The sequence below is a fragment of the Triplophysa rosa genome, linkage group LG24 (assembly GCF_024868665.1).
Source record: "Triplophysa rosa linkage group LG24, Trosa_1v2, whole genome shotgun sequence".
NCBI lineage: Eukaryota > Metazoa > Chordata > Actinopteri > Cypriniformes > Nemacheilidae > Triplophysa > Triplophysa rosa.
Window position 1 is genome coordinate 10,258,903 of NC_079913.1, and position 19,062 is coordinate 10,277,964.

The following is a 19,062-nucleotide window of genomic DNA, read 5'->3' on the forward strand; positions in this document are numbered from 1 at the left end:
TATAATAATAATCATCATCATGATCATAATAGTGCTGTCAAATCAATTAATCATGATTAATCGATTCCAAAATAAATGTTTGTGTTCATATAATATATGTGCATGCATGCATATTTACATGTATAAATTAATGCAAACACACAACAAATATTTACATAAATATACAGACATTTATATTTGAATATAATTTACATTATGTATAAATATAAATATATATTACTCATATTTCTTAAATGCATACATGTATTTCTGTGTATTTATATACATATGAATACAAATATACATGCCACACATACATATATTATATGAACACAAACAATTATTTTGAAATAGATTATTTGCTATTAATTATTCAAATGTATTTATTGGATAAACCCCTTGAGATGCACCATCTCGTTTTCAAGGGGGTCCTTACATTAATTGATTTACAGCACAAAATTATGATAGTGTTTTGTTGTTGTTATTATTATATACCCTTTTTATCATTATATTAAGTTTCTCTTGCCATCTTTTCACTTACCTAATGGATAATGGACACATGGTATATACTGTCTTATATTATTGTCAAAATTTGTTATATTGAAAGGCAGCTGAATTTTGCTGCCAATCTTATTGAGCACATAAGTGTCCATTTTGTCTAGACAGAAAGCTCACAAAGTTTTGAAAAAGCGCTCGTGTCATTTTAGGGTCTATCATGTCCTACCAAAATCAACATGCTGAAAAGCCATTGTTTATCCAACAATCTCTAGGAAATTGTTTAAGATGTGACTGTACTACATGGGACTACATACACACCAATAGACATAACTGGGTCTTTGGTGTCTGCCTGGATAGTCCTCAAATGGGTGCCTGTCACAATTGGCAATGGGGAGTCACATGGTGTCAGGGTGTTCTAGAGCTCAAAGCTCAAAATTCATTACAATAACAATATCTCCACTGTCATACACACTACAGCTCCTACACAGCTTTTAATAAAAAACACTGAGTTGTTTTCTCCATGTCATTCACTTGTTGCTGCTTATTGGGACATGAAAGCAATTAAAAGACATGGATTGCATTTAATACCCTTTTCTCTGTCCTGAAACACAGGGATGGGAAATGTCACGGTGCCATCTGCAGTAGTTGCACTGGGTGGCTTCGTGTTCATGTAAACATGTTCTGGCTGCTTGTATACTAACATCATTTTAATTCGGATTTTCATATTACAATCACTGATGTTTCCAAAGCTGCTGTTAACTTGTCTAGGTATTGAAAAAGTAACAAATTACTGTAGAGAAGAAATTATTGATAAACCATTTAGCATTGTCAAATATTTACCTTAGTCACCATGAAATTGAAGTTGCGATGGACTTCTTATCTGTATCATGATGTATATCCGAGTGAAATGTCTTCTGAAATTAGAAAAAAATTAGGGCGGGGGAAAATTTTGCCTTTCCCTTTTTGATTTGTTGTAAGTCGGGCCTGGAGGGGAGGGCTAAAAATGCCTGGCCATTGGACAGTGGCTGCATCCGAAATCGCCTACTTCCATACTATATAGTAGGCGAAAATGAGTATGAGTCATGAATAGTATGTCCGAAACCTCAGTATGCAAAAAACAGTAGGCGAGAAATACCCGGATGGTCTACTACTTCCGCCGAGATTCGTGAGTGTGGATCGGATGGACACTTATCTATCCCATGATGCCACGGGAGCTGAGCAACGGTCAAATTTCAAAAGTAAATCAAATAAATATAGCGCAAAACTTTAAGGCGGACGTCCGTTTTTAATGTAAGTGCCAATAAATGAATTTCTCGTGACTGAATTATGTTTTTATCAACGCTGACGTGTAGGTTGTTGTTAATACGTCATAGGTCAAAGAGCATACGGGTCACATGACCATAAAACATGGTGGACACAGTATGTCCGAAATGTATTCATACTACTCCCACTCATACTATATAGGACGTACCGTTTAAACGGCCGATAGGTAGATACTTGTTCAAATTCAGTACGTACTGTCACAGTATGCTATTTCAGCCAGTGAGTAAAGTCCTACCTCTTTTTTTTTGTTGCTGACGTCATGTGGTGAAGAGTTGTTGTTGAGAGGGGGTGAGGAGCTTAATGTTTTTGATTAAAGATTACAAGTGCAAATGAATTTAGAAAAAATTCAAAGTCACTGTGCACAGATAAATCATTTATAATAATCGCTGCAACACTGTGTACACTGTGTTTCCTGTTTGATTTCATGGTGACTTTAAACAAAAATGAACTAAAACAGTATATGGCATAAAAAGGACTTACAAATGAAAGAAAAACAAAAATTTCAAGCAAGGAACAACCAAATAATGTGTTCAACACTGTAAATTGGAGAAATATTATGTTTGTTACTAGGATATAGTATCAAATCATTAGCATGCATGCAACACTGTAGAGTTTGTAAGGGGTGGGGATGAAATGATCCGATAACAAAAAGGTAATGAAACGGCGGAATACATTATGCTCTTTAGATCAGCGTGACAAATTAGATTAAAGGTGGTTTTGCAAACTTACTTCACTAAATAAAAGTAGCTAAAGCAGAATAAATTTGTCAATACTCAAAAGATTAAAATGTAGGGCAAAAACGTTTATCGTACTCATTTTCATATTCGGGATGAATATCAGTGACTGTAAAAAAGGACAAAATAGTGTTTCATATGCAACCAGTGATGAAAAAGAGACCTTAGTCATGAAAGTTAACTGGAAAGAGGCTGAATAATAATTCATTGTTTTATGGTAACAACTGTATAACAACCCCCCCAGAACAATGCCACCCCCCCCAAACAAAACGCAATATGTAATAAATTATCTGTAGACAAACAGGTAATAGGAACCGTCATTGTTCCGCCCTCATGTTGACGGATCAGAGGCTTGCTGTTAGGAGCTGTCAAATTGCTGCCGCATCATTGATTGGTGGGAAGGGAGGCTGGGCATTCTCATGCTTATAGCCTCTGCATTATACTGGATGATTTACACGCCGAAGCAGCTGTTCATTCTGGCAGCGGTTCAGACCTCACATAAGTAGTTTCAAAGCAACTCTAATGGACTCAAAGCTGGAACATGACCACAGCCAGCCAAATGGGACAAGTGAAATCGAAAGCACACCGCAGACCGCCGGTCAACATCAGTGACATTGATACACAAATCACTTTTGCAATGCACGGCTATTTTTCCATACTTATTCACTGCATTTTTCTTTTTTTAAGAGCATTGTGTTTTTTTAATAGCAAAGAGGTTTTACCGATTCATGTCTTATTATAAAACCATTTTTAAACATGTTGGCAAGTCTCCAAAATGCAAATGAAGTGCTTTTTGTTGATTCGAGGGAAATGGTTTTGTAGACCTTGGCATTTTTGTCCCCTTGCCAGCAAGTGTTTATTTGACTGATAAATAGCCCGGGTTCTATATAAAGAGCCATTGTTTGCTTTTTTATTTTCATATGTGATTGTCTATCCAAGCATTCCCTTCCAACACCTGCCAGTCTAAAGTAATAGCTTTTAATCTGTGCATCAAAGCTCAGATAAAGAGCCTTGGAGGAGAAATGATATGGATGAGAAATTCAGTTTATCCCTCTCTTGCGCTCTCTCTCTCTCTCTCTCTCTCTCTCTCTCATATTAGCTTTTGCTAAAAGTACACCATGTTAACAACTAGGCTTCGCTTTGACAAAGACAAATCCCTTTTTTATTTTCACATTAAAAATTAGACAACGATAATGCCTGCGTGAGCTTGTCCATATGCATACTTTAAATAGCCACCTTAGCAATCTGCTCTGCCTGGCAGCCACATGCTGGCTGTTAAATAGCACAATACATCCTAGCATTCAAACTGCATTAGTAAAATGCCGGCTCTAAAACAATCTGGAGATGCAGTATATGTGGTGTTCTAAAATAATTACTACACCTAAAATTTAAAAATCTGTCCTTTAGTACGTAGAAAATAACTCAAAACAATGATTTTGGTTGTTTGGAGCATGACAGACATGCTGTTTTATATGTAAAAATACTTAAACAGAGAAGTTTTCCTAGGTCTACAGTACCTTTGCTCTTGCTCTATGGACGCAATGACACGGTGCACCTATGGTGTTCAGATCCCCAGCTGCTGTCTGTCCTGCGTCAACAGCACATTACGCACTTCTACAAGCTTGCAAATGAACACGCAGAACGTCAGCTGTGAAACCGACCCGTCGATACCGAACTCCCCTTCCCCACGGAGAGAGTTAGATTACCCCGCTGATTGGAAAATCAACAGGAGGAAATGACACTGGCTTTATGGGTTATTTCTTAATGCTTGCATTTGAGTCTATTGATTGCGCCATGAGAATACCCATGGCTATTTCTGCGAATTATGTCGAACAGTTTAAGTAGAACTCGGCCTGCGTTGTGACTCAAATCTTCTAAACAATTTTTGTCAAATCAGAGACCGAGTATGAACGTCATGGACTATTCATTGAAAGATCTGTGTTAGAATGCTCAGCATGCCGAAATGAAAGCCCCTGCCTATTCTTCAGACCATCTAAAATGCATATGCGCATTAGCTGAATGAAACTGAAAAAATGTTTTTATTATGGATTTGTAATTGTTATTATAAGAAACCCAGTCTTATTTACATTTAGAATGGCTAGAAATAGCTTCCCGGGCATGTGACCAAAATGGCTGACGGATGGACTGAATTCCAGAGTTTTCTATACGATACAACTGATCAAATGTTATCCGGTTTGCCTGACCTCTTTGTTTTCCTTTTTTAGATCGAAAGAACACTTTTCCCCGTGACTTCAGTAAGAGAGTCCGAGACCAGCATTAGCAGCCAGCTACCGTGAGTTAAAGGTTAGTCTTTGTCCTGTGGCTTCAAAGACCAGACGTACACACACACAGGCACGCATGCATCCGTTTGGTTTCATTAGAAATGCCAGGGGGCTGGAGAGGCTCCCTGTCCATTCACAGCCAAACACCTGCACAGCTTTCATCCCCTATCTGGACACTCAGTCTTTATCACCTGCCAACCGGCCAAATAACACACACCGCGTCTAAACACAACATGCACGCCTCATGCACTGCTAACTTAAATGGTGCCATGCAAAAGCACATAGCTTTCAGTAGACCACAAGCTTTATCTGTATATTTTTAAATCATTTCAATGGTTTCTGTTTAAATAGCAAGCTTAATTTTTTGTTGCTAGTGTAAAACTATGAGAAACTGTGCTTACCCTTTAAACAATGTAAGAAGCTCCATTGCCATGCCTGCTGATATTAACTCGTTCCCTGCCTGCCTTTTTGATCATTTTTGCAAATTTTTGATGAGAACATTTTCAAAATATTTTCTTTTATTAACACACAATATGTCAGTTGAAAGAATCAAGTTTCTGCTTTAAAAAAAGTTTTCATTTGTTCTTATTTATCACCTTTAAAATGTGGTGTAGGTTTCTTCAAAAACACATTTAAGCAAAAATGTGTTTTTTGGTCAAAACTTTGCCCACAATGGTGCTGTTTCTGGATCCGTAAATACTGTACTCTTTTAGAAGATGGGTAACAACGTCCCCTACTGTGTAACAGTGAAAACAGGATTTGCCAGAAGTTTCCGTCATTGGCGGGGTTAAATGACGGGCAGGAAAAGAGTTAACATTGGGTTTAAAAATAGTATAAACGAGGTCCAGAATGTTTTGTGATTGCATCATGCAAACTGAAACCACATAACCACATTTCATTTATGGTGTAAATCTGCTCAGATGCATCCTGGGCAATAAAGGACCGTGTTTTACCTGTCATTCAATCATCATGCAAAAACAAGCAGGTTAAACCATCCAGTCCAAATTTTTGCAACAGCCAAACATATACATGGTCAAGACATCACAGTACAAACCTTCTCATGAACTTTTATGTTTGCCTGACGTTAATATGTAATATTGTGGTTTTGCATTATATCTATTTTTAGTGTGTGATCTTTGTATAAAGTCCCACCAAAGTCCTTTCTCAGTTGGTCAGAGGAGATGAATCTGGGTCGCATATTCCCACCAGGTGTAAACAGCAGTCTGTCTTACCTGACAAATTGCTACTGGATCACCGAGACAAATCGTAAAAGCAGATGTAAACAAAGCATCAGATTTGTTCTGTTGTTGCTTATTTACTTTTGTAATGACTTTGGTGGCTGGAGTAACTATAGTATTTTTGGTAGAAAATATGATTAGTTTAGTATAGTAATTTTTATAATGCAACTCCAGTTCCAGACAACACACACACACACACACCATGAGCACATCATTCGAAAACCATATTTCGCATCACTGAACAAATCAATACATATTCCAAATAACATAAATGCATGGCGTCTCTGTTGATCTATCATATGTCAAAAGCTATAACACAATTTCTAGACAGCATCTTTGCTATCATGTGGGAGGGGCGGAAGTGAGCAGATCTATGTGACTTGTGCTGTCCGTTTCCCCTTCATGGGTTTAAGTGTTTGACTAATGCAATATTGATTTCGCTCTCTGGATTGAGAAGACACAAACACACCTCATTGAAATATGGATAAAGTCAAGCCGCCGGGTAAAATATAAAACTAGGGGTGGTGAAAGTCAACATTAAGCTGGGTTTTACACTTTAGGACCAGAACAAGATAACAAATCCAAATGCTTTTTATTGACGAAGGATATAAGTGATATTTTTTCAAATCCCATGGTAAAGCCGTTTAATGTGAACATTTCTGATTCTCTTCTTTCATTGCGATTCTGAGCAGAGTGTGCTGTCCTTCTGAGGTTTGAATTGAGCGGATAGCCTCACAAACAAAAATCAAACACAACCAACAAGGACACCGTGAGACTGTAAATGTAAGAAAAGGAGAAGTCAGACACTGACGTCTAAAAGAAACCGTTGAAAGAGTGAGACATGCCCATTGGAACGTTATAGATTCAAATTCTTAAATGTCTACTTGTCTCACACAGTGTTCACACAGTGATCGAAATTCTGTCATCATTTATTTGCCCTCAAAACCTGAATATGATCACAAAAGAAGATATTTTGAGGAATGTTTTAGTGGTTTTGTCCATGCAGTTGAAGTCAATGGGGTCCAGTGTTGTGTAGGGTCTGGTCCGATCAAAGTTTACCAACTGGGATCATAAGATCGTAAAACACAGTAACCTCTCAGCAGGGCTTCGACCAGGCACCAACGAGTCTGCCCAACTGTCCTATTCTCAGCACCATCATCACTGACCAGGACAGATTCGTATACTCTCCCCTGGACTTCAAAGGAGGTTCTTGGGGGAGGACAGGACTGTTCAACAAAATGAGAAAAGCCATGTGGCCCCCAGGGACTGAGAGCCTCAAATTCTTCCAAAAGAATGTCTCTTTCTCTTCCCTTAGCCACAAAAGACTGGTTTAAAGTTTATATACAACCACCCACTGTGTATGCTTGTCTCCATGTTATTCTCCTTCACCTATAACCTCAAAGGCATGTGTGCTTAGTGGTATTCTGTGTATATTTACATTCTTGTACAAACTACAGGTCAATGTAATTATAACCCTTTCATGTTTCATATCTAAATGTTTCCCTTTTCATTTCTTAGAATATGGTGTATAGCACAGTAATGTATTTTATACCATATTCATTTTATTTTATTCTAAGACTATTCCTGCTCCAAACTCCCAGGCGACCATAAATGCAAATGAGCTGGTGTGCCGGACAAAGAAACATGTTTTCGCACCCAAAAGCATCTCATCACATTGGCTCGCCCACCTTGGAGGGGCGTGACGCCCCCGGTGTTATAACATCTGTACACGAAGCAAACAATGCTCGTTTGTGTGTGTTCGTGCTCTTTGTGTGTGTTCGTGCTCGCTCATGTTCGCTCGCTTGTGTGTGTTCGCATTCGCTCGCTCGTGTTTCGTTCACCCTCTCGAGACCTGTCTCTCTCCTCGGAGACAGCTTCTTCCGGCAGTTTGCTTCGGCTAAGTCCGTTGTACCTTCATCTGCCAATCTGATTCTAATAAAGAATCCGACGGACTCACCCGCTTGCTTTGAACTCATCGGGACTCCTTTTTGCACGCGCACCATGAACTTGTCCCAGCACAACCAGGAAGCCAATGCAAGTATCTATTTCTAAATAGCTGCGCTTAAGCTTTGCCCCTTTTAAATAAGGAGATTGTCCTTGATGGTTTATGCAGATGCGAATAGCTGATTTAATACTGCCACTCTTTGCTTTATCTATTTCTTTCATTCTTTACTGCTTTTACGTTTTATGTGTGTTTGTTAGTGTTTGGTCTTTGTTAGTTAGTTGGTTTTATTTCCCCATTAGTGTATGTAACACAGTTCAATGTAGGGAAGGAAGGAGGCGGGAACCGGCGAACATTTAACAAACTTTAATGAAAATAAACAAACAATAACACGGAAGTAAAAGGCCAGCAGCCACCTCACGGTCGACTGCCGGCCACACAAACATAAACAAACTTAACAGTTTCCGGGCCCGGTCCTCTCTCGTCGGCAGTCCCGTCGCTCGTCCTCTTATGCTCCCTAGCTCCCCGTGAGGCATGCGGGACCGGTGCGCGTACAGCTGACACTCATTATCACTCACGCCACCGGCCCCGCCTTCCTGCCCCACGGCTCTCGTCCCGCCTTCCTCGCTACAGTGTAGTAAATAAAACCGCATTTGTAACCACGCTCGAATCGTTTCTGTTTATTTATCACATATCAACGTCACTTAAACTGCTTGATTTCGTTAAGATTTCTGAAGTGGTACTGTACTACAGTAAGAATATTGTTTTTCCAAGGCCAGGAAAGTAACATTTCTTAGAGTTGATATATGATCTGCTGATCACTCGCTGGACGAGTACATTTAGTCTGTCGCTATTATTAATTCTGCTGCATCAGGTAAAGTGTATAAAATAGGTAATGGTTAATCACCATTAATTATTTGTATGTTACTGTGGTTAAACTCATAGTTTCCCCGAAATACACTACAAATGTATGGGTCCCAACATTCTTCAGAATGTCTTCTTTTGTGTTCTCCAGAGAAAGAAAATCACACAGGTTTGAAATGACACGAGGGAGAGTAAATGCTGGAAATGGAGTGAATTATCTCTTTAAAAGCTTGTAAACTCTAAACGTATTTTTTATAAAGGATTTTGTTGTAAACCATCTATGTAACAGCCCCGGTTGTGATTGCAACACTATACTCCTGCGATGCTTAGAAGAACCTGCAGCAGGGCCTTTTGGGGAGGCATTGTGTTTGATTCGGCGCTTGTTAAAGTGCCATTTTGTTTTTTGAGCGCAAGGGGCTCCGCACCTCTAGGCAAGTGCGGAAGGACTCGGAGCACAGGCACAGAGCAGGATTGGCGCGAACAGTCCAATTTTTCATCCTTATTGGTCATGACATATCCAAAGTGGCAGAGCGTAGGTTTGGTGGATGCTTTGACTGGGCAGGGAACTCTCACACAACCAGATTTGTTCCTGCAGGGTCTTCTGCACAGCTGTGACAAACTATGCAATTCACTGCAGGCTATTACAACCAATGAGTTTAAAAAGAAGAGCCTGCAGGTGTTCCCATATTTTCTTATTATGTATTTTCCGTGTCTGTTACATTGCATTGTAAAGCTGTGCTGTAGAATACATGAGTCTTGTTCACTCACTCTTTATTATAAGGAAGTTCCTTTAGAAGAATATAAGCAACTTAGTTTGAGAGACTCCACACGCATTGTTGTCTATTAAGAATCGTCCATTTTCAAGGGTGTCTGCAAGGTGACTGAGACAGAATCCATGAACGTGTTTGAATACCATGGCTTATAATGTCTATTCAAACCCAGCACGCTCTATTACGCATGGTGCACGCCGATGTGTCGTGTTATAATTACTGCCGAAGAACTAATTAAAACCAAGAAACATTCTCAGTCGAGTCAGAATTGGCACTAGAGTTTCTTAAAAAACGTGCTTCTAGATAACTTGCGCTCGGTTTTGTATGCATCCCGTCGTTTGTCATCCTGAACCAAACTCAGATCTGTGGTAAATGAAAGGCTGGGGAAGGTGGAACATCTTTCACATGATGTTAGCACAGTTCATCCATCTTCCTCAATAACCCAAGAACCATCTGCCTTAGAGACAGAAGCAACCTCCCAACCCTCCGGTCTTCACGCATTTGAATCTCACACAGTATAACGTTGCATAATAAACAGCCGGCTCTCGCTGTATAGAACAACACCGTAACCTACATTCCAGATGCTTTGCATGCAGACATACTGTACAAATGAAGGATATGATTCTAAAAATACGATATGTACATGAAGCTTTAAGAAACTTAAATAAGAGAAGCGAAAGTGTTTTTAAAAGTGTCCGCAATTTTACTGTATTTTACAGTAAAACACAAAATTCAATGAGGAAAAAACTGTAGGGCAGATATTGAATTGAGGTGTGTATTTCACACCAGAAAAACAATACAAAAAACAATGCCTAAATAGCTATTTAAGCATTGGTTAATTATAAAATATAACTTTTTTAAGGGATGGTTACTTGAAAAGAACATTTCTTTCATCCCTTTCCCTCATGTAATTCCACTCACAAAAAAAAAAGTTTTTATATATTTACTGTAGGAAATTTACAAAATATCTTAATGGAACATGGTCTTTACTTAATATACTAATGATTTTTGGCATAAATATCGATAATTTTGACCCATACAATGTATTGGCTATTGCTACAAAAATATCCGTGCGACTTGTGATTGGTTTTGTGGTCCAGGGTCACAAATAGTCCATTTTTATTTATTTTGACTTAAAAATCAGCAAAGGCAAGCCTTATTGATCCCTTCAGCTAGGGCTGGGCGGTATGACGAAATATTTTGTTACCGCGGAATAAAATGTCAACCGTAATAGATTTTTCTGTTCCGTGTATTCCGCGGAATGTAAATATGTAGGCGTGGTTAACTCGGCGCTTTGCAAGTTATTCTGAAAAAACATGTGAATTGACCTACCCATAACTAATTAACGTATCAAATATTCTTGTGACCTTCTTTCAGTCTGTAGTTTTGTGATCCGCTTCCAGTCCGGCACTGTGCTCTTGCAAGGGATCTGCACTTGCATATAAAAAAGCTCATTCTCAGCACGTATTTCAGAAGTCAGATTGCTTTGTAAAGCTGTTAATAGTTGTAATAAAGTTTAACTTTAGGCAAGCCAAGGTGAAACTTGCGTTGAAACGCGCGATGATGCTCGCCGCGTGAGCGCTTTGACGTGAAACGCCGCTTTCCCCCATTTTGGGAGACGTGTGTGGAGTCACCAAAGACTCGCAGTGCAAAGACAAGCACGAGAATAAACAAACCTAAATGTACTCTCATTGTTTGTGCATATATTCATACTTCATTGACATGTTGTCTATCTTCCTACTGTATACATATGATATAGCCAGAAGATAAATATGAATAAATAATAAATCTCATTATCAGAACTTAATCTGATATCTTAAGTACATTTTCATAACTTGCCTACATTTTAACTAGGGTGAGCATTTAAATGAACTGTAATAAATAAATAAGGTAAATCAATCTAAGAAAAATTAGGCATAAGATATAAAATTATAACGGGAGATTGTTACCGTGAAATAGTTACCGTGAAATAAAATTACTCATTCCGTGAAATAGATTTTTGGCCATTCTGCCCACCCGTACCTTCAGCAATGATCCATTTAATTGTTTGGTTATACATGTTTTCTTATATCGCACAACTGCTGCGTTTTACGAGGAATCTATCGATGTCCCATTACTCTGGGACAGGAAAATCTGTTTAGGCATCGGGATGTATTACCAAAGTACAGTCATGTTGTTGTGTCATTCATTTACTTAATTCTGAAATCTGGGAAGTAAATGCTAAAATGCTCCGTTGTCTTGCACACATGTCACCCGGGGGATTCTGTGTATGTGTTACCGGCCACTTTTTTGCCTTTTGTTTCACAAAGACCTTGATTAAAAAGGAAATTCAATGTATGCTATGAATCGAGCATAGACATGGACTTCAAGCAGGTAGCTCTAATCATCTTGGGTTGACAGGCAATTAAAGGCATGACATGCATCTCAATGCTGTTGTCAGCCAAAGAGAATAAAGAGGCTTTCCAGTCCAACACCATTATTGGTTTAGGAAATGGCATAGCTGAAAGTACACAGCACGAGTGTATTGCAGCTAACAAAGTCCAGATTGTTCATGATTGTGGGAATTTGTGATCAGTGCTGTCATTTGACAGCAAAATGGCAATGTGGTTGTTGCTATTGTTTTTTTCCCCATTTTATTTAATACAACATAAGTATACAGGCAAGGTGGACAGTTTAGACGGCCAGAGTGTTGAGTCATTACATTGCATTACAGTGCATTACATACCGTATAACGTTTTATTTTCTGTGCTTTGCAAAAAAGGGTGATTGAGAGTTTTGTACAGTACAAACAGCTATATTGTCTTCCTCTTGCTCTTCCTGTTTCATCTCAGTACGACACTTTGAACAAAAACTTTGCTTTACTTTGATGCAACTTAATGCATGTTTCAGGCCCACTCTTTCCTGAGGCCTTCAGTCTACTAACGCTTTGATGAACGTCACTATGAAATAATGTTTTTAGAGCCATCTACTTAAAGGCTACAGGTGAAGTCACAATTGCAGTCTATCATGAGGGGGCTGATTCTAAAACAATCTTTGGACAAAATTGTACTTAATAGTGCAGCGGCTTGCTTGAGGATCTAAAATCAGACCCTTGATAACTATATTAAATCTGTGCTCTCTAAAACCGACCTAATTTTCTGCCCATAGTCCACAGAGTGAGCCCCTTCTTGGAGACCTCTGTCATGACTGTATGTTTGTGTGTTTGCGTTCTATATGTTTTTGCAATAACAAGTTTGAGTGGTGCTGAGTCACAGAGCCCCAGGGCACTTTTATAGCACACTGTTGTCATGCTATAAACTGCATGTTAAATATGAGAAATGTTCTGTAGCTCAACTGCCACTTGTGTATTCCTGAATTGCACTATTTTTGGCTAAAATATGTCTGCTTAATACAAAAATGTACTTGAGAAGAGGCAAACAAGGTTAGTGCTAAGGAAGGGTCTAGAACAGAACTCTTGGTTTAATTCACAATTCAGCAGCAGTTACTAGAACACAAAACGTTCCCTGTAAGCCTGACAATGAGTGGCCCTGGGGAACTGGCCCCATTGTCCTTGACTCAAATCCGTCCTTGTTCTTGGTTAATAATTGGCTCACAGAATAAGGAGTTTACATTACATTTACATTTATTCATTTGAAAAAACAAAAAGTGGTCCACGTAGATAGTCATGTGGGCTGCACATTGACATCTTGTGCCATAGTGCTGCTGGGCAACCCATGTTCAAGTCCTGGCTCGTAATCCTTTCCCAACTCCAGTTCCCCTCCCTCACCCCTATGATTATCCTATAAAGCCAAAAATAACCAAAAATATTATTAAAAGATATATAATAGAGTGTTTTGTAAAGAAGTAATGGTAGCTCTAAGGATGTGTATAATCAAAAGCCCTCCCTTTGCAAACGTGTTTTCCATTTGTGGAGTTCTCTTGGTCTGAGGTCAGCTAGGTCAAGATGGGGCTATGAAGAACTTCTAATTACTCATCCTGAGTGGAATAGCCAATAAGGCAACTCTAGTAGACATTAAATCACAGCAGTGCACTCCAACTCTCTGATGCCCCCATTAAATTGATCCCTGTGGGAATTGCTTCCTCACTTCCATACGCTGTCTACCTCTCTAATGCGAAAAGAGCACAGGTGTTTACTGGATGCTGGCGAACAAAGAAACACTACTGAATCTAGATATTTAAAGAATTAAGCTTTCATCAACTATTATAGCTTTGTGTTGGGGTTAACCCTGAGCTAAAGCATTGTTATTATTTATTTGTATCTTCAGTTATCTTGCAAACTAAAGATGACTTTATATAAGTTTCCAATGGAAGAGAATGAATAGTATGTGTTTCTCTAGTCCAACTGGTAAGACATTTCTCTAGCAATGCCAACGTCATGGGTTTGATTCATAGGTAAATAATAGTTTTGCTTGTTAAACATCCTCTGAATGTGCAACAAGAAATCATCATGTATGAAATCTGGATGTGTAACAGCAAAACAACAGCATCTGGGATGGGATGTGTGGAGTATGATTACAATGGACATCCTGGACGTTCCCACTCTCACACTTCATTACCATTCCAACATCTGTAGCATGTCCTCCTCTGCCGTCAGAGACAATGGCCACCACAGGTGTCGGGAAGAAGTGGTGCGCATGCATCTACATGGGCAGCGTTGGCAAGTGACAACTCTGAAATGAACACCTGTGTTCACCAAAGAAAGCAAGGAGGTGCCCGGGCATCAAGAGAAAGACAGACACGGCAGCGAGGAATAATGAAAATTAAGATGTTTCGTTCGAGTATGGCAGGTTGACGCTCCTGGCAAACAGGAGGCATAATTAAACTATCAGAAGTAATTAAGGATAGTTTCTCTACCTAAAACGCATTTAAAATCTCCTGCATGTATCTGCTCCACAGCCCCACGCAAACACTCAATCAAATCAGCTCATTTTAAACTGATTATAATTTGGCTAGTTTTGCCAGTTTTGCAAAGATGTCTTACAAGGCCAAGTTTAACAAGCGTACAAATGTATTTTGTTGTAATGTGACGCAGCACCGCTTTATGAAACTCATTTAATTTTGTTCTTTGAGTAGGTGAATACGTGAATACAGATTTAAAGTAGGGATCCACAATAAATGGTCATTTTTAATGTTATCGGTATCGGCCGATATTAAAATGTATGCCGATATATTTATCTGCACGCTGCTTGCAGTTAAAATACAGTACATTACTATCTTTCTGTCGTGATCATTCACTTACTGCTATTATCAAAACATTGCTGTAATGTGTAAATTATAGGAACAAAAGCATATTGTTTGAATCAGACTGCTGTCTGAATGCTTTCTGTCTTGAGACCTGTTAGACATGTGGCTACTGAAAACATTTTTCTGGAAGAACATCTATAATTTGTTTAAAGAAGGTTAAAGAATAGTTAACTAGTTTAAAGTAGGCTTGGTACATGATTTTCTGGGGGAAAAAGAGAACTAATGGTTACCTTGTTTTCCACGGAGAATGTTTTCAAATAAAAGCAGTTGTCCACTTTTTGCCTTTTGTTTCAGTCTTAGGGAATTTTATATTAATATTTAGATGCTGTATATCGGCCAATATATCAGTTATCGGCTTCCAATGTTAAAGAATTATGGGTTATCGGCCAAAATTTACATATCGGTGCATCCCTAATTTAAAGGGCATCTTTTAAAAGGCTCCATTGCCACTGAGGTCTTATTTGGGTGTATTGGGTTACAAACTCAAATATTCTGTAGCATATAAAAGTTGAGAATAGGCAAAGAATGAAAACAGCAGCACTCGCATTAATGATGTTCAATGGGTGCATGTATAGTTTTCACAGCTTTAAGTACCCTTGACCTTTTGTTTGGCTGAGAGCCCCCTCTTGTTCAGGAGACATGCTTTGATCAAGACCTTTCCTTCTCTCCTTTCCATGTGCACACTCTTTCTCAATACATTTTTCTCAGCCCTGGACTTTCTCTAGTTAGAGACACACTTTTAAGGAGCGTTATTTTTCAAGGAGACACTCCTGTTTGTGGTATTTATATTCAAGGGTAGGTAAGGTTCTGTAAAGGGCAGGGCGATATTGTTTGTTTTGAATAGCATTTCAATAGTGAATGGTTTTCTTGAAGATGGATGCATGCAGAGGTCTAGCATCTGATTCAATTAGTATAACATTTAGAAAGTTCTACGTTTCCTACTCACCCCAAACCCCCACCTTTATGATCCCCTTTTGATTAAAAAGTTTCCTTTTTTCTAGGGTCATTGTTTGGAAATAGAACAGCTTTAAGGCCAGGCAGTAGCTTTTGCCAGCCGTTTGCTTTGGCATTGATCGAACGCTAAGTGGTCATTTGTGTGTATATCACAAAAACATACGGGGGTCCGAGTTAATTAAGTTGCGCCAACGTCCACGTTAATGAACTTTACAAATATTTGCTATTTTTGTAAGAAATAGGTCATTGCGCTTTAGAAGCATGTGCATTCTCTATGTAAAGTCTAAACTCAGCCCGTTCATTTGCGGCTTGGGAATTTTACCGGCAAGTGCTATAAAAGTGCATGTCCTAAATCTGCAATTATAGTGAGCATTCAATGACCCAAACCATTCCTGCTTGCCCAATGACTTTGCTAGCAACACTTACAGCACTTTACTTATCACGTATTCTCTGAAAATAGGCCTACATCATCAGACAAGCTGATATTAATCTGATGGTTCCTATACTCATGTGTATACACTTTGAATAAGTGAAGAAAAACAGAACATTAGATTTACTGAACTTTTTTGTGCGGGTTTGTTATGATTAGGTTGACTAGTCAGACTACGTTTGACTTTCAATGTTGTGTTGTTTTATCTAGCACCATTCTCTTTCTTCATTTCTTTCTCTTTCTAATATAAGAAGAGTTACTGAGTTGGCACTCATTGTGGTTAGCAGGTGTAAGTGAGCTGTGTGTTCCTGTTTTACCTCATTATTGTGGGTGGCAGCTGAGAGCTCCATTCTTCATTTATTTTTCTGCGCTAAAGCAGACCCTCCACTGCACATTTGAGATTATTGTATTAAGTACTCTTCTCTATGCCATTTTTTCAAATCTGTTTACCATGCCGAGCACTGGCAATCGCAGAGAAAATGAGCTGATGTCAAAGTAGCTCTCCTATAAGAAATTGCATTGATGGTAAGTTGGGAACAAGGAAAGTTTATAAAATAAGTGCTGTAATAGTCTCTACTACAGTGGTGGTATCAGATGATAATACCATTTTACTGAATGATTATGGCGTATCGTGTAAGTGACTTTACAATACTGCTTTTGAATCATTCTTGCGATACTTTGATTGCGTGATACTAAAATGTTATATATTGTAACTTTAATACTTTCAATTAAAAAGTGGGGTGGTCATATATATTCAACTTAATTGGTTAAAATATTGGTTGAATTAAATGAGCAATTGTCTTCTTATAAATGTACACTCTAGAAAAAGCTGGGTTGTTTTCAACCCAGCATTGGGTCAAAAAGGACGGACCTTGCAAATTTTTTTATATGTTTTTTATATATTGTTACCCAACAATCGGTTAAAACAGTCCAGCATTTTGGGTTGAAACAACCCAGCATATGTTCATTTACAACCCAATGGTTGGGTTCGTCCCTTTTTAACCCAACATTATATTATAATATAATACAATGAAAAAGATATATACATCCAACATTATCGATGATGGTAATCTTAAAATAGCTAAATACAGGTGTGACTGATCTGTCTGTTGCAACTTTATGGTATTACTATTTTTAGTGAAAGACAGTGAATTTCACCAGTTCTAAGCTACATTTATTCATTTATTATACTTCAGTAGCCTCGATTGAACTATTATATAAAGGCATTTGTTCAGTTTAAATTGTCACCAATGATGCTGCAATCGGTAGCTTGACCACAACTAAAATCTTTGTTTTACAAAATAAATAGCATTTTCACACTATACTGAAATATTAGGCCCCGACTAACTAATGATTAGGATTACAGATCATTACAGCCACAACATTGCTGAGAGTTTATTGTGTATACAGGCCATTGCTATGGGAACAGATGCACCCATGGGAACTGAGCCATTATACCTTAAAAGTTGAGATAGCCTCAATCAATCAGTCAGCCAAGAACTATCTGACCTCACATCACAGATTGGAAGGCTTCTTGTGAAACGGACACCTTCTCATTGTTTAAGTCTGGTTCAAAGGTCATTTATTCGGTTTATTTAGAACTGTTGTCCCCAAGAGGGCAGTATTATGCTCTGTGTAAGCTGCCAAAAGCGCAACAAATGATCAAACAAGGGATCCTGCCTGGTCCTTGCCAGCTAGTGATGTGCAAGATTTGATAATGTTTCTCTTTTGTTTTAGCCTTTGAATGATCCATCATATTCAGCCCCGTGAGCTGAAGAGATATGGCAGATAAGCCCAGTGTGGCATGAGATAATGACGGCTTCAGATGTGAAATGTCCCCCACCCTCGATCAATACGCTTACATTTATGTGGCAAACATGCACGCGGGTTGCTGTCATCCTCGCATCTTCTCCTGCGCCAGTTGGCTGAATCTCAATTTTCCCCGTCAGGAAGCGGAGTATAAACCGGTATCTTCCTACCCTACAAGACATGCAGTCATGTCACACCGTAGGAGATTCAACACACGTCTGATTAAATAAAAAGCAAAAGACACGTCCCCCTGTAAAGCTTTGTTGTTTAGAGCAGGCGGCTTAACGTGGGTAATCATTAAGCTTTGACTCTGTTTGCACTGGGTTTGATTTCCTGCCTGGTTGCCTGTGTAAGCACACACTTCCTGTTCCATCAATATTATCTCTTACACTTCATCGTACAAACTTAAGCGTATATTTAAAGATGGCTCTCCCAAGAGGGATGCTGTATTTGTGCTGTATATAACAAACCTTGGAGAATATACTCAAATTCTCCATTGGTCTGCTTTGCATTGATTCAACACAGTTACACGTCATTCCATGCTTTTTATTGTTTCATTTACAGGGTTCTGAAACATCGGCAGTCCCAGACAGAATTTGCAGAATTCAGAGGAATGGATTTAATCGGAGGTCATAGTGCTATAGTCTTATTGACAGCTGAAAGTATAATTAAATTAGACATAATATTTAATAAACAAACACATAAGGTGCGGGGGATTGTGGGGAACATTAAATGCCAGGTGTCTGCATTCTGCCGAAATCTTTGGAGCTTTCTGTGGAACACGCAGATTCGGTGTTAGCCTGGTCATGGGATAGTATTTAAAGGAATATGAAACCCAAATATGAAAATCTCTTCTTCCTTTCTTTAGTTGAACATGAATCATTTTATATGAAAATGTTTTCATATGGTGACATAATATATGAATTCAAACAAACTATCAGTCTATGCACAAGTTTTCTATTTTAAAAGAGAACAAAAATTCAGCGTTATGGGTG

General features: G+C 38.6%; 1 protein-coding gene across 4 annotated transcripts in view; it reads left to right on the forward strand.

The window, feature by feature from the left end:
• syt1a (synaptotagmin Ia) overlaps positions 1-19,062 on the forward strand; it is a 166,238-nt gene that overhangs the window by 72,418 nt on the left and 74,758 nt on the right. For all 4 annotated transcript variants that reach the window (XM_057323824.1, XM_057323828.1, XM_057323826.1 and 1 more), the window contains one exon: positions 4,760-4,838. The gene's annotated coding sequence lies outside the window, so the exon portion shown is untranslated. The remainder of the gene's footprint in view (positions 1-4,759; positions 4,839-19,062) is intronic.